Source organism: Podarcis pityusensis (assembly GCF_964106645.2).
Source record: "Podarcis pityusensis genome assembly, chromosome: Z".
Classification (NCBI taxonomy): Eukaryota; Metazoa; Chordata; class Lepidosauria; order Squamata; family Lacertidae; genus Podarcis; species Podarcis pityusensis.
Genome location: NC_138044.1, coordinates 5,162,873 through 5,186,864, shown reverse-complemented (window position 1 = coordinate 5,186,864; position 23,992 = coordinate 5,162,873). Strand labels below are relative to the sequence as shown.

The window sequence follows — 23,992 nt, the reverse complement described above, 5'->3', positions numbered from 1 at the left end:
CAGTCTGCTAAGATTTCAAGATGTATAAATCAGGACACAGACACCCCACAAGGGGGGGGGAGCTTTCCCTGACCTTACATGAGAGCTGTGTATTTTAACTTACATTCTAAAGTTGTGTTTAGAGGTACCCAAGGTGATTTGGTTAATCTCCACACTAGCTATCCAAATGCCCATTGGCCTTAGACGAATAACTTTTAATTAGGACTGAGAGAGCTTGGGGGATCCTTTTTGCTAGCAAGCTCTCTCTTTCTTTCCTTAGATCTTTCTAATATTGTAAAATAGAGTCAGCTTAATTGCAATCAATGGATAATGCACTAAGGTGGGGTGGGGATCCTGACACTGAGGCATGCAGCGTAAATGGGAGACCCTAAAGGGGGAAAGTGGGGAAGGAGAGACAAAGAGAGAGGCCCACAAAGGAAGGTGCCAGCAGAGATCCCCCCCACTCAGGAAGTCTTTCCCCCTGCTCATGGGCAGCTGACTGGGCACCAGCATGGCCAAGAGCTAATAATAGTAATAATAATAATAATAATAATAATAATAATAATAATAATTTATTATTTATACCCTGCCCATCTGGCTAGGTTTCCCCAGCCACTCTGGGCAGCTTCCAACAAAATATTAAAATACAGTGGTCTGTTGAACATTAAAAACTTCCCTAAAGAGGGCTGCCTTCAGATGTCTTCTAAAAGTCTGGTAGTTGTTCTTCTCTATGACATCTGGTGGGAGGGCATTCCACAGGGCGGGTGCCACCACCGAGAAGGCCCTCTGCCTGGTTCTCTGTAGCTTTGCTTCTCGCAGTGAGGGAACCGCCAGAAGGCCCTCGGGGCTGGACCTCAGCGTCCAGGCAGAACGATAGGGGTGGAGACGTTCCTTCAGGTATACTGGACCGAGGCCGTTTAGGGCTTTAAAGGTCAGCACCAACACTTTGAATTGTGCTCGGAAACGTACTGGGAGCCAATGTAGATCTTTCAAGACCGGTGTTATGTGGATAAGCTTGGATAAGTCTAGGTAGCAGGCTTGGATTGGCTGCTTGATCATGAGCCCAGTCCCAACACCCAACATGCAGGCACACCATAGATATAGGAAAAGTAAAGTATGATACTCACACACACACTTCCTTGCTCTGTTTGCAAAAAAAAAGTTTGTGCCGATAGCTGCCGCAGTCAGCTCAGGAAGGGAAAGTGAGACATTCACGGCTCCAACCAGAAACCGGGATGGGCTTCTGAAATGCGTGATGTCCCGCTAAAATAGAGGCACTTGAAGAGTTTGAAATTGTCTGAAACCAGTATCGTGATCTGAATGCCATACCGGTTTCTGACAATTTATCAATTTACCGCACAGCTCTAGTTGGGAGACAGTGCTAGGACCAGCATGGCCTATCGGAAAGCTGCCCTAGTCTGTGCAGTGTGGGGAGATGCACGTGTGACGCCATGCGACATGTGTGTGTTGTCACACAAGCGTGCCACACGCTGGGCCCCCTCAATCATGGGGGCAACCTGGTGCCTCTGCCCATTATCCCTGCCCACTGGCCAGGCTTGCTGGGTGGCTGGCGAGAGTTGGAGTCCCCAGCACCATGCAGCTAAAGGATATAAAATGCTTACAGCCCGTCTGACTTCACTCCTCAGAGCTCTATTTCCAGATGGTCTCTCTTTTTCAGCCTGAAGGCTGCATCAAAATGGTGGGTGGGCTCAGAGGCAAAAGTGGGCAGAGCAACAAATGTAAGTTTCCCTTTTGCACATTAGGTGTGTTTTTACACACAAGCAAGAGGTCTTAAGCTTGGGATGCAGGTGGCGCTGTGGGTTAAACCACAGAGCCTAGGACTTGCCGATCAGAAGGTTGGCGGTTTGAATCCGCATAACGGGGTCAGCTCCCGTTGCTCGGTCCCTGCTCCTGCCAACCTAGCAGTTCAAAAGCATGTCAAAGTGCAATGTGGATAAATAGGTCCCGCTCCTGCAGGAAGGTAAACAGCATTTCCATGTGCTGCTCTGGTTTGCCAGAAGCGGCTTAGTCATGCTGGCCACATGACCCGGAAGCTGTACACCAGCTCCCTCAGCCAACAAAACAAGATGAGCGTCGCAACCCCAGAGTTGGCTAGGACTGGACCTAATGGTCAGGGGTCCCTTTACCTTTACCTTAAGAGGTCTTAAAAGAGTTCATGGACACATTGCAACCAGGCAAAAATGCTGAATGAAGGTACAAAGCAGGGCTGACTAGTGGTGCTTCCTGGGGAGAGGGAAGGTGGCCAGGGATGGTGTGTGGCCTGTGGAGAACCCAGATAGTCAGACAGAGAAGACTGGAGGGCCACATTTGGTTCCCCAGGGCCTGAGGTTCCCCACCTCATCTACACTCATCTCTTTTCCTGTATTTGCTCCCTCTCTATCTCCCTTCACAGCTCCTGACACCCCACCACTTCCTCCATTGTATGTGTTGATGCAATGAGGATAAAAATGGCATTGTTAAATGATACTGAGGCTTCTTTTAAAGCCATATGCTAAGTGACATGGATGCATTCATGATCTGAAAGCCCCTTTCAACCAGCATTTGCTGGTAGTGGGGCTTGCAGTGGTGATGGTGGAAATATAAAGCATTACAACTACAAGCTGTTCCAGCTAAGCTTCCCTAAACAGATAATTGGATCTGCATAATTGGCCGCTGCTGGGACTTAAATAATTCAGCGACATAGCAGCCCATTTGTAAGAGGCAGAGTGAGCCATTTACTGTGTCAACACATTGCTTGCTGTACCACTGCTATGGCCACAGACCCCAGAAACCTGCTCTGCCCCATCCCACCAGAGGAGGGCTCCAACAATTTGGAGGGCTACGCAGAGACTATACTCCTGAACCGCTGAAATTTGCTAGAGAAGGAATTATCTTCTTATTCATCTGACATAAACAGCTCAGGACTGCATACTTCAAGGACTGCCTGTCCCCATATGAACTGACCCAGACCCTGCGACCATCATCTTTGTGTGCCCCCCTCTGAAGGCAACAGGAGAACAGGCCTTTTCTGCAGTGGCTTCCTACTTGTGGGGTGTTGTATCCAGGAAGGCTGGCACCATCATTATATACCTTTGGGTGCCAGGCAAAAACATTCTTCTTAACCCATGCCTTTGACTGATTAAACAATCCTTTTCAATGTGTTTGTGAGAGCGGGATTATTGAAGGTTTTCGTTTGCTTGTTTTGTTATTGTGTTGTGTATTTTGTGTTTTCATTTTGTATTGTTATATTTAAACCATCCTGTGATCTTTGGATGAAGGGTGATATATAAATTTAATTAATTAATTAATAATAATAACGACAACAATTGTATACAACACTTTACAGATAAGGCCCTAGGGTCTCATAAATCTATAAAAATATAAAATCAACACATTCAAATAAAGGTCAAACATAATAACAAACATTTTCATCACAATAGGAAAGGCAGCATTTAATTATTTGTCATTTCTGTATAAATGCAACAACAACCACAACATCAATATAACACCTCAAACCTTGCTTGAAACAACAATATAGTCTTCTCAGTAGCAGCAGCTCCCATACTTTGGAACTCCTTTCCCAGAGAAGCTGGACTGGCTTCCCCCTTGTCCTTCCTCTGACAGGCCTTTGGAAACTCTTTTTTTAAGGAAAACTTTATTATATGTATTTTGATAGATTTGTTTTTAATTCTATTACATGTTCATTACTCTCTAATGATTTTTTTTTTTTTTAATGTTTTGAGCTTGTTGCATTTTATCCAAGTTGTCTTAATTTGTGTTAGCTGCCTTGCTTTCTGGTCAGGGGAAAAGGCAGGATATAAATAAATATAATAATAACTGCTGTGTGCAAAGGATTATGACTCAAGGCTGATGCTAATTTAGATTTATTACCTGCCTTCACCAAAAGGTCTCAGGGCAGGTAAAAGCCATGTAGTAGAAACACAATATTAGCATCAGTTAAAATATTTTACAAGCAAAATAATTGGGTGGGTTCTAAAATATATTATGTCTCAATGGTCAAAGGGAAGGATAAAGAGGTGGGTCTTTAGGATATGATGGAATCTATACAATGAAGGTTCCAGGCACACCTTTGTGGAAAGGGAATTCCACAACTTGGGGGCTGCCACTGCGAAGGCCCTTCCTAGGCCACCACCCTCTGAACGTCCAGAGGTGGCACAGGCCCCTTTACTGATCTCAACACTCAAGAGGGTTTAAAGGGAAGAAGGTGGTTGACAATACTGAGCTAGATAAACCAGTTGCAAGCAAACTGTGTGCTCTTCTGCCGAGCTATGGTCTTTCTGCTCTATTTTAGAAATAGTAAGCCAGTTGCATTGCATAGCTTGTGGCTGTCACTCAAACATTCCCTGTGAGTACGGTCTTTGGAGCCAGACACACATTGACCTGGGATTTGGTTTCTCAACATCCTGCGCTACCAGCCAGAAATCTTGTCAACTGGTGTTGACACACATACACATACACACAGTTTCATCTGTTTGACTTTTTATCTCTGTGAAATCTCAGCTCCTTTGCTCATAGCCTAAGGCTGTTCACTGGGTAAAAGAAAACATACTTTCCGTCTTAAAAAAACACACACAAAATACAGTAAGATTATAAGAACAGAGAAAGGAGGAAATCAAAAGGCAAAGAGGATGGCTGTAGAGAGATCTTTTTGATCCCTAAGGTGCTTCTACAGGCCCATCATTAAGGGCTGAATCACACAACCTTGTACAGCATTTGATTTCTCTCAGCATTCAACATCTTGCAGCTGAATGTGTGACTTAAAGATTCACTTATGACCTGCACCCCAGAATTCTAGATTACCTGATCAAGTTTCTGTCCAGGTTATTGGAAAATATTGGGAATACTCCACCGGGTTGTATCCAGCTAAATTCTATTCAGAGTAGGACCCACTGAAATTAATAGATTTAAGTTAGTCACGCTCATTCTACTTTAGTAGAATGCAGGTCTACTTTAATAAGCATTGGAAACAGCCCATTTTGTTCCTTATTTCCAGATCTTAGGTTGTATCTAATGCTAGCCTTCCTCAGAACAGACTCATTGAAAATAATGGATATGACTAGCTTAGATCCATTCTTGCCTTTGTGGGCACATACTATGCAAGCGCAGTGCTCCCAGGGGTCACAGAAGAATCCATCTTGAAGAAATTTATACATGGAATTTGACAGCACCAACCTGGTCATGCATGCATCAGACAACCTTTTACAGCTAGTGCTGACTGATACACTCATATATTACTAGGTCTTATAATAAAAAGCTCAACTAATTTCATGCATAAAGGTACATATATTATAGGGATGCGGGTGGCGCTATGGTCTAAACCACAGAGCCAAGGGCTTGCCGATCAGAAGGTCGGCGGTTCGAATCCCCGCGATGGGGTAAGCTCCCGTTGTTCGGTCCCTGCTCCTGCCAACCTAGCAGTTTGAAAGCACATCAAAGTGCAAGTAGATAAATAGGTACCGCTCTGGCAGGAAGGTAAATGGCATTTCCGTGTGCTGCTCTGGTTCGCAGGAAGTGGCTTAGTCATGCTGGCCACATGACCCGGAAGCTGTACGCCGGCTCCCTTGCCCAATAAAGCGAGATAAGTGCCGCAACCCCAGAGTCGGTCACGACTGGACCTAACGTTCAAGGGTCCCTTTACCTATACATATATTATACATATAATGTGTATAATAAATACTATATTTCTGAAGAATAATTTTATACATATTAACACTTAAGTATTTTATACCATTATATGCATTGTTGTATTATGTTTAAGTGCTGATTACTTTAGGAAATCTGAAGTATACATGCACATATTCTGTGTTTAATCTTTAATCTGTGTTTTTCATAGTTTTAGCAGAACAAGTAAAAAACAACAACAAACCACTCACTTCTTGACTTGACCAGATCAAGGAGCAAGACTGGAATTAGAAAAAGATAATATGTAATATGACTGGATAAGGACGAGAAAGTGTGGCATTTAATTTTTTGAGAAAAAATATTTTATTCATTTTTATTTCACACATTCATATGTCACTCAATAATCAGAATCAGCTATAAGTTCCTTAATATATTTCTTTCCCTCATACACACAAGAACCGCTGACATATTGCAGGGTCTCAAATTTCAGTGGCACCCTGTGCAGTGCCAAAATTTGGTACCCCAACACCCACTTCTCACTCTCCATTCTAAATCATAGTTGTGGCGTCCCCCATGGCACCCCAAGGCTCGGTACCCAGTGCGACTGAACCAGTCACACTCCCCTAAATCTACATCTGCAAGCACTGTGTTGAAATGAAATGAATTTCAATAGGAACAAATGTAAGGTTCTACACATAGGCAGGAATAACCAGATAGAATTGTAGAATTAAGAGTGACACTGAAAGGCATCTAGTCCAGCAGTTTCCCATTCAATTTGAAACCATATTGGACCCTGCTTAGCTTTGCAAATGTGCTGTTGTTGTTGTTTAGTCATTTAGTCATGTCCGACTCTTCGTGACTCCATGGACCAGAGCACACCAGGCACTCCTGTCTTCCACTGTCTCCTGCAGTTTGACCAAACTCATGCTGGTAGCTTCGAGAACACTGTCCAACCATCTCGTCCTCTGTCGTCCCCTTCTCCTTGTGCCCTCCATCTTTCCCAACATCAGGGTCTTTCCCAAGGAGTCTTCTCTTCTCATGAGGTGGCCAAAGTATTGGAGCCTCAGCTTCAGGATCTGTCCTTCCAGTGAGCACTCAGGGCTGATTTCCTTAAGAATGGATAGATTTGATCTTCTGGCAGTCCATGGGACTCTCAAGAGTCTCCTCAAGCACCAGAATTCAAAAGCATCAATTCTTTGGCGATCAGCCTTCTTTATGGTCCAGCTCTCACTTCCATACATCACTACTGGGAAAACCATAGCTTGAATTATATGGACCTTTGTTGGCAAGGTGATGTCTCTGCTTTTTAAGATGCTGTCTAGGTTTTTCATTGCTTGCAAATATTGCTATACCAGTAGGATGCACAACTATAGGGTGGAGGACACCTGGCTCGACAGCAGTACATGTAAAAAGCATCTAGTGTTGACTGGTGCTGCTTGGGAAGAGCAGGACCGGCCTGGGAAGAGACACAGAGACTAGAGAGGCCCAGAGGACTGCACTGGCCCATAGGCCTATGAGTCTCCATCCCTGAATTAAGGAATGGAAAGAGAGAGCCATGCTTGACCCAAACTGAAAACATTATATGTGAGGTACTGTTATGTACACGTGACCTGTTAAAACCATTTGTGGGCAAAGCAATTGTGTGGGTGCTGAGGGGGGCAATTTCCCTTCCAAATTTCAGACTTTTAATGCCCTCTGTTAACTCAGAAACTAATTCAATACACATAAGCTTCCCTAGAATCAGGGAGTGACAGCTTAAGAGGATCATAGACAAAAAAGAGAGAAACCTTTGCCCATCTTTGTGGCTCTCCTTAGAGACCCATTTCCCTTCCTCTCTTCCCTTCTCATCTCCTAAGGCTACTGAGGAGAGAGATAAGGAGCCTCTGATGCAAGACTATCCTTTTCATCTCAGACAGTGATTCCACACAAAACAGCTTGCAAGTATACTAAATTGAATTCAGAGTAAATCTAAATCTGGGGTGCTGTTCATCATTTACTAGTTTGAGGAAGGTGCCATGATGCTTCCTAGCAGCTCTTAAGTGCCATGACACTCCCTAGCAACCTTCCCCAACCTCGTGTCCTCCAGATATTTTGCATTACAATTCCCATTGTCTCTGACCATTAACCATGCTGGCTGGGGCTTAAACATGAATGCCTACGTAGTTAGCATTCTGTTCCCACAGCAGCCAACCAGATGCCTCTGGGAAACTCACAAGCAGGCCACGAGTGCAGTAGCACTCTCCCACTCAAGATCCCTAGCTCCTGGTATTCAGAGGCATACTAATACAGGAGGCAGCATACAATCATCCATTGATAACCTTATCCTCCTCGGGCAATGTTTTTAATCCCCCTTTGAAGCCCCTCAAGCTAGCTGCCGTCTCTACACCTTGTAGCAAATACTATTGCTTAACTATGACATGTGGGAGTTGCAGTTCATCTCGGCAAGTTAGGGCACCAGGTTAGAGAAGGATGCTCTGTTGAATATCTTGAAACAGTTCCCAATTCCTCTGTGTGTGTAGTGTCTGTGTGCTGTTTTGCATCCGAATCACAGCCCGATTTCCTGCTTTCTACCCCACCCTGACATTCCGTAATCCCAACTCCATATTATTTTCTGAGAAGGCCAACCAGGTTGTGTCTGCAATTTTTCTCTGACCAAACAGAAACTGTTCACTTCCAGATGTTTAATATGGATGGAAGGGAATTAAAGGCTTTGGATTCCAAGGAAAACAAAGTGATTGCCAAACTGGGTACTTAGTCACATTTCCTGGTTTACCTTGTGGGCTTTGAATCTGAGAGAAGGAAAGAAAAATTATGCAAGCATCTGTTTCCAAGGGGGAAAGTCCTGTCAAATCTCTTGTGCTGGAAATAGTCTTGAAAGGAGAGAGGACCCTGAAGTATTATCAAATGCATTTACATACATCTCTCTCTTACACACACACACAATAGAGCAACATCTCTGAATCTGATTTTTCATACCTCATGATACAATTCCCCCACCCACCCAAATGTTTCTCTGCACTCTTCACCGTGCCCATAAATGTATTGTTCTATCCTGGTTATGAGCTGGACCCAAGCATGGCATAACAGAACCTCATTAGATCTTATGAGACTTGGAGCTCATCTGAAGCCTATTGTCCTTCTTGGGAATATAGAAAACAGAAACTTACCCTGTTTCAAGTCAGTCCATTGGTCCATCTAGCTCAGCATTGTCAACAATGATGGCCAGCAGGGCTTCTGCTTCTGCTGCAGCCATGGCGGCTGCTTTCCTGTGATCAGGATAGGCTCCGACAGATAGGAGGGGGGCAACTGGGACTGAGATGTCCCCTGAAACTCCCTGAGACAGTTCAGGGGGACTTGAGAACCTGTGATCACCGTGGATCCTGATCCTGCCGCTGCTGAAGCAAGAAGGCTCTGAAACGGGCTGGAAGAGAATGGCACTGGGTTTTCAAGCTCTCTGCCAGTGAGCCAGCTTCCATATCTACCATGGCAGGTGCAGATTCCCTTCTCAATTTGGCCAATTGGAACTAAGTTAAAGATGTGGGGAAGGTGTGGGGGACAAGCTGCTGACAAATTTGGATGCTGGAACCAAGGTTGGTGATGAAGTTGATTCCTGCCATAGAGAACTGGAAGAGGAGATGGGTAGCTCTCTATGTTTTTAAGGTTCCTTGTTTTTGTGGTTACCCTTAATGGAATAAATGCTTACAAAAGAGGACCCTAGAGTTTAAACTAACCTTAGCTTGCTATAACTGGCTGTATTTAAATAAAAGAGAAGCTTGTGAAGTGAAGGAGAAAGGGGAGACACTTTATTTATTTTTCTCTTCGAGTTACAATTTAGTTTGGAATGCTAGAATTCTGCACTCCCGGAGACAGAATAAATTTGGAACTGTGTTGGAAAGGTGTGTGTGAAACTGTTGAAGCAAGGGGAGAGGAAAAGGGACACTGTTTATACATATAATTTTTTTTTTTATCAAGAGATATTCCCTACCCTCTCCCGGACTGACTGAGGGGAAAAACAGAAACTGGAAATAAAGACCAAAGGTTGAGTTGTTGGAGATGATAGCATATTTTTTTAAAAAAACAAACAAGAGAGACTTGTAATTCTGTCTGGAAACACGGTGCATGCAAAACTGGCGGAGCAATGGCAGAGGACAGGGATCTTATTAGTATTTAAAAGTCTTTGAGGAATGATGGTCTTCATCACCAATGGACTTTGTGGCCTGGTCTCTGCGACAATGTTTGTTAGAAGGCACGAAGAGAGCCCTTCTTGTTTAGAGTTAATGCCAGATGGCTGTCCTTGAGAAAGAACCTCACAACAGATAATAGAGTGCAAATGTTGTGGAGACAACATGAATTGCAAAATAATATGGCGCTAGACAGGAGATGGACACTGGCTGTGAGGAGTGTGGACTGGAAAAGTGAAGATGGGCAACTACTGAAAAGTTAAAGATGGTGGAGATGATAGATAAAGATGGCAGCACATGTAAGATGAAAAGAAAGAAAAAATTAATATAGAAATAATAAGTCATGATTTAAAGTGGATAGGCAGGGGTATGTATAATCTCTTGTCTTCTAAGGGAATATGATATTGTTATGTAAATATACGAGTGGGAATTGATAAATCAACAGCTGGTGGATAAGGAGTAAGGAAAAAATTAATTTGTAAATTGAATATAAGGAATGAAAGGTGAATTAGAGATAAATATGTAATATCAAGCAGCAACAGGGAAAAGTAGGGATGCATCTAGGATGATTTATTAATTGATTGATATGCTGTTTTTGTTTTAAATTTTTTATATATGCAAATGTTTTAACAGTTTTTATATAGTTAACTTTTATATATTCATTATAAATCACTTTTGGGTGCTTCATGGGAAGCATAAAGGACATTATTTCTTATTTATTTTTTGTTGCTTTTTACCAAGTGTCTCTATAAATGCTAATGGTTCCAATGTATTATGTGTAATGCCATACACATTTCTGTATATATAATATTATATGTATTATTTTATGTGTGGTGCACTCCAGGTTTCCTCAAATAACCAGGGCATAAACAGGTTCATAAAACAATGCATAAAGCTGTATAAAAACACTTAGGTTAATTCTTATAAAATCATGTTGCAGAAATATGGGGCTTTATTCATTTCATAAATATTATAAGCATGATATGTATTCCTGGCATATAATTTTGCATATAATTATTAAGCTCTTTTTTTTATTAAAAAAACAGTGAGAATGGGCAAGCAGTTCAGTCATGAGCAGGTGCTCAGTGCAAGATGCAGTCCAGTACAGGCTCAGAACTGCCAGATTACATGCATAAATCCATATAAAATGCATTCTACCTGCGCCCTTATGCAGGAACAGCTGATACAGAGGTAGAAAAGCCATAACTCTGTGGTAGAGCATTTTCTTTGCATGCAAAAAGGTCCAGGTTCAATCCTTGACATCTTCCTGTACGGCTGGTAATGTCCCCTGTCTAAAATCCTGCAGAGTCATCATCAGCCAATGTAGACAATACCAGGCGAGATGAACCAATTATCTGACTTGATCAAATAAAGAAAAAACAGCCAAAATCAGCTGTTGGAAAACAAACCATAAAATTCAGAGGAACAGATAAAACCTATAGCCAGTTTGCAGGTACAAGGGCCAAGCAAATAAATTTTAAAAAGTATTCATCATAAAGTAGAATCACAGTTGGCTCTCTCCTCTGGAAAAGGCTCCCACTATGATTAATTAGATTAATGTGCAAATCAGATGGTAATTAACCTTCAGATCTTTCTCCAAATTTTGTGACATATGTCCAATCCACACCATACATTTGAACCACTATTATGCCACTTTAGCAGTCATGGAGAAACCCAGAAACTGCAATTTGTTGAAGGGGCTGACCTTTCAGAGCTACAGTTCGCAGCACGTACAGTTTCCAGAATACCCTTTCCTGGACCACCACCCTCCCAAATTCTGTGAGTGGAAGAACTCACAAGAGGCTTCCCTCTACTGATCTTAACTTGAGACGGTCTGTATTGAAGGAGGCATCTTTGGTCCCTAAGTTGTCTTGAGAGCGCTTTGAATTGGGTGTGGAAATGAGCTGGTGATCAGTACAGCTGTTTCAAAATGGATTCTAAATGGAACCCCAGCAAGTAATCCGGCCGCTGCATTTTGGAGCAGCTGAAAATTCTGAGTCTTATTCAAAGGCATCCCCATGTAGAGTTGTATCGCGGTAATCCAGTTAGCAGAGCATGGAGTACCATCACCAAGTTATCACTATTCAAAATGGGTCATAGCTGATGAACCAGCCATATATGGAAATGGACACTCCCAACCACTGAGGTCACCTGAGCCTCCAGTGACAATGTAGTATCTCAAGCTACAAACCTGCTTCTTCCAGGAGAGTGCAACTTCATCCAGAACAGGCTATTTCTCCACCTCTTGGACACAACACCTCTGTCTTATCAGGATTCAGCTTCCTTGGCTGGCCCTCAAATTTTCCACTGTACAGTACAATCGCATATTACATGCAATTAACTTGCATGATTTCAACCTTGCAGAGTTGAAAGCTCTGACCAGACTCTATATAGACTTTGTTCTTTTGAGCGGGACTAGGTCTCTTTAAATTGCCACACAGCAAGTCCAACCAAATTTACCAATCACCTGTCCTTTTCCTTGTCTTCTTAACATCACTTTCAAGGTCAGCCCTTTCAGACTCCCCTCTTCACTGCCCTTAATTTAAAAACAGCAGCACACTGGGGTAGGGGAGAGTAACACCTCTTTACTGCTGTTCCAGAGCTCTTTAAATTGTACAATGTAAATCTTGGCAGAGCTAACCAAGAAAGCAAAAGGAAAACAATACAAAGTAGCTGGGTTTTTTTTAATAATAATAATTATGCTCCCAAATGTTCTGTGGAAAGATATTCATAATTTACCCAACCAAGCCCTCACTCTTAAGAACTTTTGGAGGTTTTCTACGGAGGGAAAGAAAAAAAAAATAACATTCAAGACTCTTTAAAATAGAACCAAAATTCACTTTGGCCTTTATGTGTTAGCTCTATAACAAAATAAAAAAATCCTTCCAGTAGCACCTTTAAGACCAACTAAGTTAGTTCTTGGTATGAGCTTTCGTGTGCAAGCACACTTCTTCAGATACACTGAAACAGAAGTTGCCAGATCCTTCTATATAGTGAGAAGGTGGGGAGGGGTATTACTCAGAAGGGTGGTGGGAATGGGAGATTGGCAGATAGCTGGGATGAGCCTGCTGACGACTCTTAACGACTGTAATGGGTCTTACAGGAAAAGGCAAGGGGTGAGAAGGTGAGAAATGGCTTAGTCATGTATAATGGGATAAGAATCCAATGTCTTTGTTCAAACCAGGTTTCTCCATGGTTTTAAGTTTGGTAATGAGTTGCAATTCAGCAGCTTCTTTTTCTCTTTGCACACGAAAGCTCATACCAAGAACTAACTTAGTTGGTCTTAAAGGTGCTACTGGAAGGATTTTTTTATTTTGACTATGGCAGACCAACACGGCTACCTATCTGTAACTCTATAACAAAGTTATGGTTTCCTTTCAGGGACAAACTAATATGACACTCAGCTACTCGTGGTTTCTCACTCGCTGGATCATCACCTTGTCGCGGTGAGTGGGCTTGCACATTCCTATGACCCTTGTGAGCGAAGCCACCAGGAGTCTTGTACTCCCAGCAGGGACACCCAAGGCGGTAAGGTCAAAGGGGAGGAGCTGGACAAAGATTGCACATATACAAATGTGCAGAGCGGGGGAAATTGTGCTGAAATGCTGATACATTTTCATATATAAATTTTCACAAACTGATGCAGAAATATGGAGAGCTGAACTTAAGACCGGAAAAATGAGAAACTGGGAGAATCCAAAATTGTTAAAGTCACTCACATATTCTCCAGTTGCCATGAAACTGCCAGGACCTTCACCAAAACGCTTAAGCCATCACAGCTTCTCACTTTGTCATGTAGAGTCCCAAATTCCCAACCGCAACCTCAACAAAACTCAAATCTTTCTCCACCTTTTCATTCATTTCTCCTTCCATCTCCTGGCCAGGGAAAGAGAAAATGACACTCAGAGCCCCAATTTCAGAAAGGGTAGTAACGATTGCTAGGTGGGACTGCCATGTTAAGAGATAGCCCATCTCTGTCTTACCAGCTGTAAGGAAGACATAGAGTTGTGGAAGGGCCATTGAGCTCATGCTCTGCTTGTGAGTTTCCCAGAGTTATCCGATTGGCCACTGGGATACTAGACTAGATGGGCCTGTTGCCTGATTCAGAAGGGTTATTGTTATTTTCCTGTACAAATCATGAGCTTATGGCGCATGTAACCTGTGTGACACAGTACCATGGCAACTAAATGAAACTTTATATGCTTTACCTTTGTTTACTTGCACATTTATATCCTGTCTTTCAATGAGAATAACTATTAAATACATAGATATAGCTACAGATAGACATCATAACAAAGTTAATATATGCATATGATACTATTTTATTCTCTTGCTAATTATCTTGTTTCAAATGTGCATTTTATATTTGAATTCCCGTAGTAATTATTTCTTTTGAAAAGTTTGAGATAATTTTTGTTAACCTTGCTGCATTAAATGTGCATTCTGTAGCTGACCTTCTTTGTAATGTTTCGTTTCAAAATCTTTAAAATAATAATATAGTTCCCTGTTAATTACTTTGCTTTGAATGTGTACTTTAGTAATGTTTTATTACAGATTGCTTCACTTGATGTTTTAATGTAAGTTGTAAACTGCTTCGAGATTCCAGCCCCCCCCCCCCCCGGAATATAAAGCGGGATAGAAATAAAACGAACAACAACGTTCAAAGCAAGCCCGCCAATAAAACAAGCACAGGTAAAACCAGCATTGCCAACGCATGTGCACCAACTTATGCAGCATAAATGCTTATATTTAGTAAATATAACAATTTAGAAGATCTGCAACCTATTAAAAAATTAACCGAATTGCAGGATTCTGGTCAGGTTAGGTTAAGTGATGAGGAAAGCTTAAATCCTTTCCCTCTTCTCTCCTAGGTTCAGCCGCGGTCTGTGGCCATGCAGCAAAGAATTAGAAGTAGATTCTCCCTCCCTGCTAACTTTGGGTATGTGAATCCACATAACTTTGGGTATGTGAACCTGAAGGGTGCACCCTGGCCCCGCTGTACAGCATTCGTGAAAGTGTACGTGCCAAACCTAAGGCAGAAGAAAGAGGAAGGTGAAACTAGGTTAAAAAGCCTGGCGACCTGCCAGCCCCTATTGTACGTGTGAGTCCAGTACGTCCTCTGCAGGGATAAACCAAATGAGGCTTCTTTTTCCAAAACAGTATGTGCATGGAAATTCACCTCCAGTCTAGAGTGGCACCCCACCAACAGCAGCAGGGGGCAGGGGGAGAGGAAGATGTTATATATATATATATATATATATATATATATATATATATATAGTTTAAGAGGTAACTCTTCTCATGGTCCTTCTTCGGATCAGAAAGTGGGTGCAACTGTCAAAGACATAGGGGGTGGGATAAATGCTTAGTTAGAACAACACACACACACTTTCTGCCACCTTGGCCATCCGGCAACCACCCAAATCATATCCTAGACCTTACTTGTGTCTGATGCAGGAAAATGGAAGGCCTCTTTCATAGAAGGGAGGAAAACTTTTAAGAAGTTGGGAAGACAGATTTCTGAATGGGACTGATAGAAATAAATAACAAATATATTCCACATCTCCCTTCCTTCTTCTCCACCCCATGCCACCCCAATCCATTGCCCCAATCTGACGACTGAGCCTGAGTCCCCTGTCAGTGTCCACAAAAGCGCTGAAAGTTCACCGCATTGAATACATTGTCCTCACCTTCCTGCCTATTCATTTGACAAGTGCTGTCAGAAGAGGTTTCCATCCGTTTCCGAGGTCTGTGTAACGGGTTCATTATAGAAGTCAATGTGACAGGTGTGGGAAACAGGACAAGCACCTTTTTTCTTAACTGCTGAACTTATGTGACAAGAAATCAATCTTCCTCAATGGGGAGGAATATCGTCACGCAGCCCCCAAAGTCCCTGGAGAAACAGAAGAGACCAGAATGCTTTAACGGGGAAAAAACAAAACAAAAAAGTTTGGGTTAAGTTCAGTTTACTTCTGGCTGCAGCAGCCGCACACAGAAGGATCATGGGGTAGGGGTGGGGACCTGCCTCCCCACACAGAGAATATTCCTTTGTAAGAAGAGAGGAACAAAAGCAGAGTATGTTGCTGGATCTGACCAAAGGCACATCTAGACCAACATTCCGTTCTCTCCATGGCCACCAGATGCCCCAATGGGAATCTTGGAAGCAGGACATGAGTGCAACTGCGCTCTCTGCACATATAATTCCTAGCAAATGATATTCAGAGGCCTCTTGCAGTGACTGATAGCTTTATCCTTTATTAATTTGTCTAACCCCCTTTTAAAGCCATCCAAGCTGGTGGCCACCACTACTATGGATAGGCAAATCACATTTTTGCAAAACATTATTCATAATACGATGCATTTTTATGTCATTTTCACTAATATATACATTTATAGGCAGACTTTAACCCAGTATATGCATTTTTGTACATATGATTTTACTGGAAAATTCAGGAAAGTTTGAGGGGGGGAGCTTTACAATATCCATTTTGAGATAAGGTGACCAGAACTATGTGCAGTATTCCAAGGGCAGCCTTGCCATAAATTTGTAGAATGGAGGCGCTACCCCAGGCTCTTAAATGGAGCTGAAGGTCTTTGTGCACTTCAAGGAGTGTTATCAGAGAACCAGTGTGGTGTAGTGGTTAAGAGCGGTAGTCTCGTAATCTGGGGAACCGGGTTCACGTCTCCGCTCCTCCACATGCAGCTGCTGGGTGACCTTGGGCCAGTGACACTTCTCTGAAGTCTCTCAGCCCCACTCACCTCACAGAGTGTTTGTTGTGAGGGAGGAAGGGAAAGGAGAATGTTAGCCGCTTTGAGACTCCTGAAGGGGAGTGAAAGGCGGGATATCAAATCCCAACTCTTCCTCTTCTTCTTCTTTTTCCCTGAATGGGCAGAGAAGGCACACTAGAAGTGGGAACAGGAGCTGGTCTCCTACTCCACTTGCATGCCAGAAAAGGGGAATAGGATGAGTTCACTAAATTCACTAAATAAACTTGTTTCTAAGAACTGCCTGCTTATTTCCTCCTCTATCCCTATCCATTTCCCTTTCATGTAGTTTTTCTTGTAAGCCTCTTGGAGTGTATTTGCTGCCTCCTCGCATAAGGTGCTCCCTGAGAATTCTGCCAGAGGATTCCCAAGGAGGTCTTTAGACCCACCAGCAAGTTAAAATACCAGCTAGAAACACAACCCGACCGGGAGCTTCACATTTCAATAAGGCCATTGCAATCTACTGGACAGCCATCCAATTGTTTATAACTAAAAATGACACTTTTTTATTGGGTCTAAGTAGCATCATAAAAACAATAAAATCAGCCCTGACATTTCTTCTCTCCCCCCCCCCCACCTGTCTTAGCTTCTGACACCTTGACCTTCTGCATGCAGCAGCATGCTGCATGTTTCAAAAGCAAGGACCATTAAAGCGGGAGAAATTTGCTTCTGGAAATATTATTGAGGACTCCTGTAAAAGCTCAAGTCAAGTAAGAGTATGGGAAGTTGCCTTATTTTGAGCCAGTCCATTTGGACCAGCATTACCTGCACTTACTGGCAGTGGCTCTCCGTTCAGGTAGGGGTCTCTCTCAAGCCTACCTAGAGATGGCAGGTCTGAACCAGAGGTCATCTGCATGAAATCTGCATGAAAAGCAGATGCTCTATCACTGAGCTTTGGCACTTCCCCAAAGGCTGCTCTGAAACATGATTTATGCTTGAGGATAAATCTTTTGTGTATAAAGGGATGGGATAAGAAGTGTCTCCTAATCAAACCTAGTTTGCAACTTAGTCTGGATCTGGCAAACTATAATTTGCAATCATAGACTTTATAGAGTCTATGTTGTAGCGTACATAAATAGTTTCTTCCACTCTTTTGGCAGGTCTTGGCCTATAATACCTAGCAAAAAGGCTTCTGGTCTTTTAACAAAGGTTATCCTAAACATTTTTTTCATTTCATTATAAGTCATTTCCCAATAGCTTTTGGTTACTTTACGGTTCCACCACATGTGATAAAATGTGCCTTCTTTCTCTTTATACTTCCAACACTTATTGGAACTTTTTCTATACATTTTTGCCAATTTAACTGAAGTAATATACCCTCGATATATCATTTTCATATAATTTTCTTTCAAAATTACCATATACAATCAGTAAATTTTAAATTCCCATTCTATAATTTTCCCCAATCTTCCATTTTTATATTATGTCCTAAATCTTGTGCCCATTTAATCATTACACATTTAACCTCTTCATCTTTGGTTTCCCACTCTTAACAGTAAACTGTACATCTTCTTCAATGTTTTAGTGTTATCATCTATAATTTCTTTTTGAAATCTGGATAAAGCATAACTGAATCCTTTCTTATTATCTTCTTTAAATCTCTCATTTAATTGATAATCCTGCAGCCAATCATTTACATGTTCTCAAATCTCTTCGAGCGCTTTCAATTTTGATTTCCCTTCTTCTGTTTCTATTAAAATGCCTCTATATGTAAACCATTTTTCTTTCCTATTTATTGATTTTATTGATATTGCTTCCAGTGGTGAAAACCACCATGGAGTTTTTTGTTCTAATAAATCTTTATATCTTTTCCAAACTTTTAAAAGTGATCTCCTAATTATATGGTTATAAAATCCTTTATGTACTTTTCCTTTATCATACCACAAATACACATGCCATCCAAATCTGTTATAATGTTCTTCAAATCTAACATATTCATATTGTCTAATTTGATTCAGTCCCAGATCCAAGTGACACATGCAGCTTCATAGTATAGTTTAAGATCCAGAAGGGCGAAGCCTCCTCTGTCTCTGATATCTGTAAGTAATTTGTATTTTATTCTTGGCTTCTTCCCTTTCCATATAAATTTTGAAATATCTTTTTGCCATTTTTTGAAACATGCTAGGTCACTTATTACTGGCACTCACTGAAACAAAAATAACATTTTTGGCAATGTGTTCATCTTAATTGCTGCAATTCTCTCTAATAATGATAGGTTCATTCTTCCCCATATTTCTAAATTCCTTTCCCCCCCCCCAATTTTTTCATAATTGTCTTTAAAGATATTGATATTCTTGGTTGTAAGCCAAATTCCTAAGTATTTAACTTTTTTACGAATCTCTATTTCTATACTCTGATGTAATTCTTTTTTATCCATTTCTGATAAAAAATTTACTAACAGCTTTGTCTTCTTTTTATTTAATTTGAAGCCTGTCACTTGCCCAAATTCCTGTATTTTTTCTAAGACTTTCGGAAGAATTCTTAGGATCTTCTACTGTAATTACAAGGTCATCAGCATATGCTTTTAATTTATATGTCTTTTTCCCTACCATAATTTCTCTGATACTTTCATCTGCCGTAATATTTCTCGCCAGGACTTCTAGAACCAAAATGAATAATAAAGGTGATAAAGGACATCCCTGTCTTGTTCCTTTCTGTATCTTACATTCATCTGTTACCACCTGATTTGCAATTAATTTTACTTTTTGATCCGAATATATTGCTTGAATCCCTTTCCTAAAGTTTTCTCCAAAGCCCATTTCTTCCAGCACTTTTTTTCATAAATTCCAAAGAGACATTATCAAAGGCTTTTTCAGCATCTATAAACATAAATGCTGCCTGTTTTTCATTTCTTACTTCCAAGTATTCTATTACATCCAGAACCAGCGCTTTCAAACAGGAAAACATAATAAGCTGCTTTATAAGAAGTGAAACTGTTGGCCTATCTAGCTAAGCATTGTTGACAATGACTGGTGGCAGCTCTCCAATTCTGGAATCAAATCTTAGAAAAATTCCTAGTTAAACTGTAACTTGTGAGCTGTGCAACACAGGATAAAGCGAATTTACAGATTAAAAAATGGAACATTAAACCACATCCCTAGCTGGATCGGCTTATTTCTGTTCCATATGAGTTCCAAATGTGCTCCGTTGAAGAACCATTTGGTCCCTTTTTTAAATGCACCCACTCACGCCACACACAAATCACACAAATACATTTTTATATCCTGTGAACACTTGCCCCAAAGTATGCATTTTTGTAAGTTTATTAATACATTTCTCTATGCATGTTTTTTCTGAACTGAAATTGCATCACAAAATTTGCATGTGCATCATCCAATTGATATGTGTGTGTGTTCCAGTCCACATTTGAGTCTGTGACCAGTGGATTTAAGTTAGTTCACTTCAAAATAATCTACATTTCATTAGGTATTTAGTTTATAAACTATTCCTTATAAAATACTGATACTCTTATAAAATTCCTGATTCTCTCATCTCTTCAGTGCCTCACCCGTGGCTAGGGATGTTGGCCCACGTACTGAGTCTGAGTCACAGCTCAGACTCCATTCTAATCTAAACTATATGTCTGTAACTACATTTTAAGCCTGCCTCAAGACTGCTACTGTGAAACTGAGTAATTTTTTCTTTACTCATAAGAAGACTGTTTTGCGTGATTTATTGTTTTAAAAGGGAGAAAGGGGGAAATAAATCCAGTCTGTGTTAAAGCATCCTGGATTACTTAAACAAAAGGCTAAAACTAGCTTATCAACAGCTTCCTTATTTTTGCTGCAAGGGGTGTACTCTGCTAAACTCAGAGATGTGAGTAAGGAAGGATAACATCTAACTAATATATCCTCTCCTAGTTTCTGTACACATCTTTACAATATGATAGCCATCGTCAAATATCCGAAGGGCTGTCTCTTGGAAGATGGAGCAAGCTAGTTTTCTGCTGCTCCGGAGGGGAGAACATGAACAGATGGATTCAAATTGCCAAGAAAAAAAAACCCCAAAATAAAAATTCCAACTAAACATTAGAAATAACTTTCTGACTGTAAGAGCTGTTTGACAGTAGAACAAACTACCTCAGAAGTTAGTGGGTTCTCTTACATTGGATGTTTTTAAGTAGATGTTGGATGGCCATCTGTCATGGATCCTTTAGGTATGATTCCTGTGCTACAGAGGTTGCAACTAAATTACCCTTGGGATAATCCTCTACAACTCTGCAGTTCTATTATTCTAACAATAAAAACATATACAAAGCAATTTATAATATAAAAAATGATTAAAAGAATTTCAAATTTTAAAATGATTTCAAATGCAATAGATACACATAATGGGATAAAAACACCCACTTAAAAGACTTAAAATGCTGACCAAATGAGATTCTTCTCCACCCCTTTCCCTAGTCATGTCTGATTGACAACCTCTGTGAATTAACAACCATGACCATTTATTGCAAGACCATAATGATTATTGTCTGTTACAGGATTACAGACTTTTGGGTTTTTTCAGTGGGGCTGAGGCTGCTGGATTTAGGCCCTGGCACAAGGGGAAATAGTTAGAGACCCACCTTACCCCCCATGTTACCCCCTTTCAATGCTTTTACAAAAGGAAAAATATGGTGTTGATCTTATCAATATTTGCACTCTGTGCATCCAGCTGTTTTTTTTAAAAAAAGAAAGAACACACACACAGAATGCACACACACAGGAGGTGCATGTAGATCATGGGTAGGCAAACTAAGGCCTGGGGGCCGGATCCGGTCCAATCCCCTTCTAAATCTGGCCCGCAGATGGTCTGGGAATCAGCGTGTTTTTACATGAGTAGAATGTGTCGTTTTATTTAAAACACATCTCTGGGTTATTTGTGGGGTCTGCCTGGTGTTTTTACATTAATAAAATGTGTGCTTTTATTTAAAATGCATCTCTGGGTTATTTGTGGGGCATAGGAATTCATTCACATGTATTTTTTTCCAAAATATAGTCCACCCCCCCCCCACAAAGTCTGAGGGACAGTGGACCGGCCCCCTGCTGAAAAAGTTTGCTGACGCCTGACTGTAGATAAATGCTTCAGCTGCCAGGGCTCATGGGGACCTCTGGTACCACCCAAAAACCTAAGGTATAAAAGTTCAAACATGTCTTTGTTCTGGGTTCTTCTGCTGCCCATCTGTAGGAACTCAGTTACAATTGAATAAACAGGATCAAAGCTGAAAGCACAGCCTTAGCTACAGGGCTGGGGAGGGGACGCTAGCTTGGTTATTTGTCCCAGGTGAAGCCTCCAGTGGAGTGCCATTGAAGCTCTCAGCCTGTGTGTGTGTGTGAAAATGCGCATGGATTCAAATGCGCATGGGGGTGGTGCCAAATGGGGTCTTTGACCCAGGTGAAATAAAGCCTAGTTTCACCCATGCTTAAAGCTGCTTTGCTCTGATACACTGGGTTGCATTGCCTCTGTCTTTTCTCTGATCACCTAGTGATCTTTCCTGAGGGGTCTTGAAGCTCTAGTAGTGGGTGAGGACCCTCCAAAGCCCACTGGTTCATATTTCTACAACACAACCACATTCCCTTTTCATAAACAATAAAGTGCAAAGTGCAAAATCACAACAGAAATGAAAGCCAATATAGAACAAAACATAACCGCAAAAGCCCAGCAAAAACAAACAACAACAAAAAATGAGGTAAAATCAGCACACAGCACAGCATCTAAAACAATTTAAACCCAACAAAGCACCCAGGAATAGGGAATTTGGGGAAAGAAAATTGAAACACCAGATAGATTGTGATTAAAAGGCCCCCCCAAAGCTTTCATCTTCATCTAGGTTTTACTTAGACCTATAGAAATTAATTACCATGATTAAGAGCTTATCCACACTTACACTTTGCCCCAGAGCTTTCCCCATGAAAACCCACTCTTTATAGCTGAATTGGAGCAAACAGCAATCTGCAGAAAACCCAATTTGCCATTTGCTCCAACTGAGCGCTAAAGAGCAAGTTTGCACAGGAAGAGCTCGGGGGCAAAAGATGAAAAAAAGCACTTGGGCATGGACCTTTAAGTTGTGGATAAGTCCTCACTTAGACCCATTATTTTCTATGGGTCTTCTCCAAGTAGAACCTCGCTAAATACAACCCTGAATGTTTGCATTTTATTTTCACTATATAGCCATTTATGTACACACTTTACCACAGCGTGGGCATTTTTGAACACATTACTTGGTTGGAGACCCGCACTACAAATTTCAGAGAAGTTCAAATTTTGAAGGATGGCCGTTTTTTCGGAAAGTGGGAATTGGGTTAGTTCAATTTAAATGTGATGTGAGTTGTATCCCCACCCCCATTCCCTAGTAACCACCTCTGGCTTAGGTCCTTAGATGTTGGAGTATTGAGATTCCACCTATATAACTTCAACACAGCCTATAGTTTGGCCCTGAGCAAACAGCTATTGAGTAGCTGACAAGATGATTTTGCAGCATATAAAAACCTGCAGAGCCAGGACAGATCTGTAAGTACTGGGAGTTCTTTCCCTTGCAAATGAAGAAAAATGCATACGCCATGTAAATTATGGCCGCTTACTACCCTCCGGTAATGTATATATTTAAAGATGCAACTCATATGTGTGTAAAGATGACCTAGGCTGCCTGAAATGTACGAGGAGACAAATCAGATAGATGCCTTTAAAGTAACCAGTTAATTTTCTTTCCTCCTCCTCCTCCTCCTCCTCCTCCTCCTCCTTCTCCTCCTTCTCTCTCTCTCTCTCTCTCTCTCTCTCTCTCTCTCTCGACAGTTTGAAAATATTGATGCTCTTTGCCTGAGCGATGGTGATAAATACGTTAAGGTTTCATTATTGGGAAGCCACTTGCAACATCATGGAACTATGGTGTCTAATACAGAATTCATGAGTCGTTCACTGCCTCTCGCATTAAACCACTTAGCACAGGTCACTTCAGCAAAGCTCATATATTTGCATTCTAACCAGGAGGCTGTCAGAGAAGCTGCATTTCAGAATACGCTCCCAAGATTTAAAGCAGCTTTCAGGTGCAAATCACACAGTTATTTTTGACATTGTAAAGTTACCATGAAGTGACTTCTACCCTCCTTCTTCTCTCTTCCTTGTTCTGAAGAGTCTCCGTCTTCCCCACCCCTTCCCTGGGTGAACTTTATTTTATTTTATGAAATCGAATTTATATACTGCTTCATCTTAAAAATGTTTATTATTTTATTTACTGCATTTATATCTTACCTTTCACTCCAAAGTACTCAAAGGTGATGCACTTGGTCCTCCTCCTCCTGATTTAATCTCCACAACAACCCTGTGAGGTAGGTAAGGCTGAGAAAACACAGTGACTGGCCCAGGGTCACCCAGTGAACTTCATGGCCTAGTAGGGATTTGAACCCTGGTCTCCTAGGACGTAATCCAACTTACTAGCCACTATG

At 41.4% G+C, this 23,992-nt stretch overlaps 1 long non-coding RNA gene across 1 annotated transcript in view; it reads right to left on the bottom strand.

Annotated features, from left to right (window-relative positions):
- Positions 1-13,380: 13,380 nt before the first annotated feature.
- The window catches only part of LOC308468678, a 28,455-nt gene continuing 17,843 nt past the window's right edge, over positions 13,381-23,992 (bottom strand). Inside the window, exons 3-4 of the long non-coding RNA XR_013981808.1 lie at positions 15,494-15,696; positions 13,381-13,679 (exon numbers count right to left, since the gene is read on the bottom strand). This is a non-coding gene — a long non-coding RNA (uncharacterized lncRNA). The remainder of the gene's footprint in view (positions 13,680-15,493; positions 15,697-23,992) is intronic.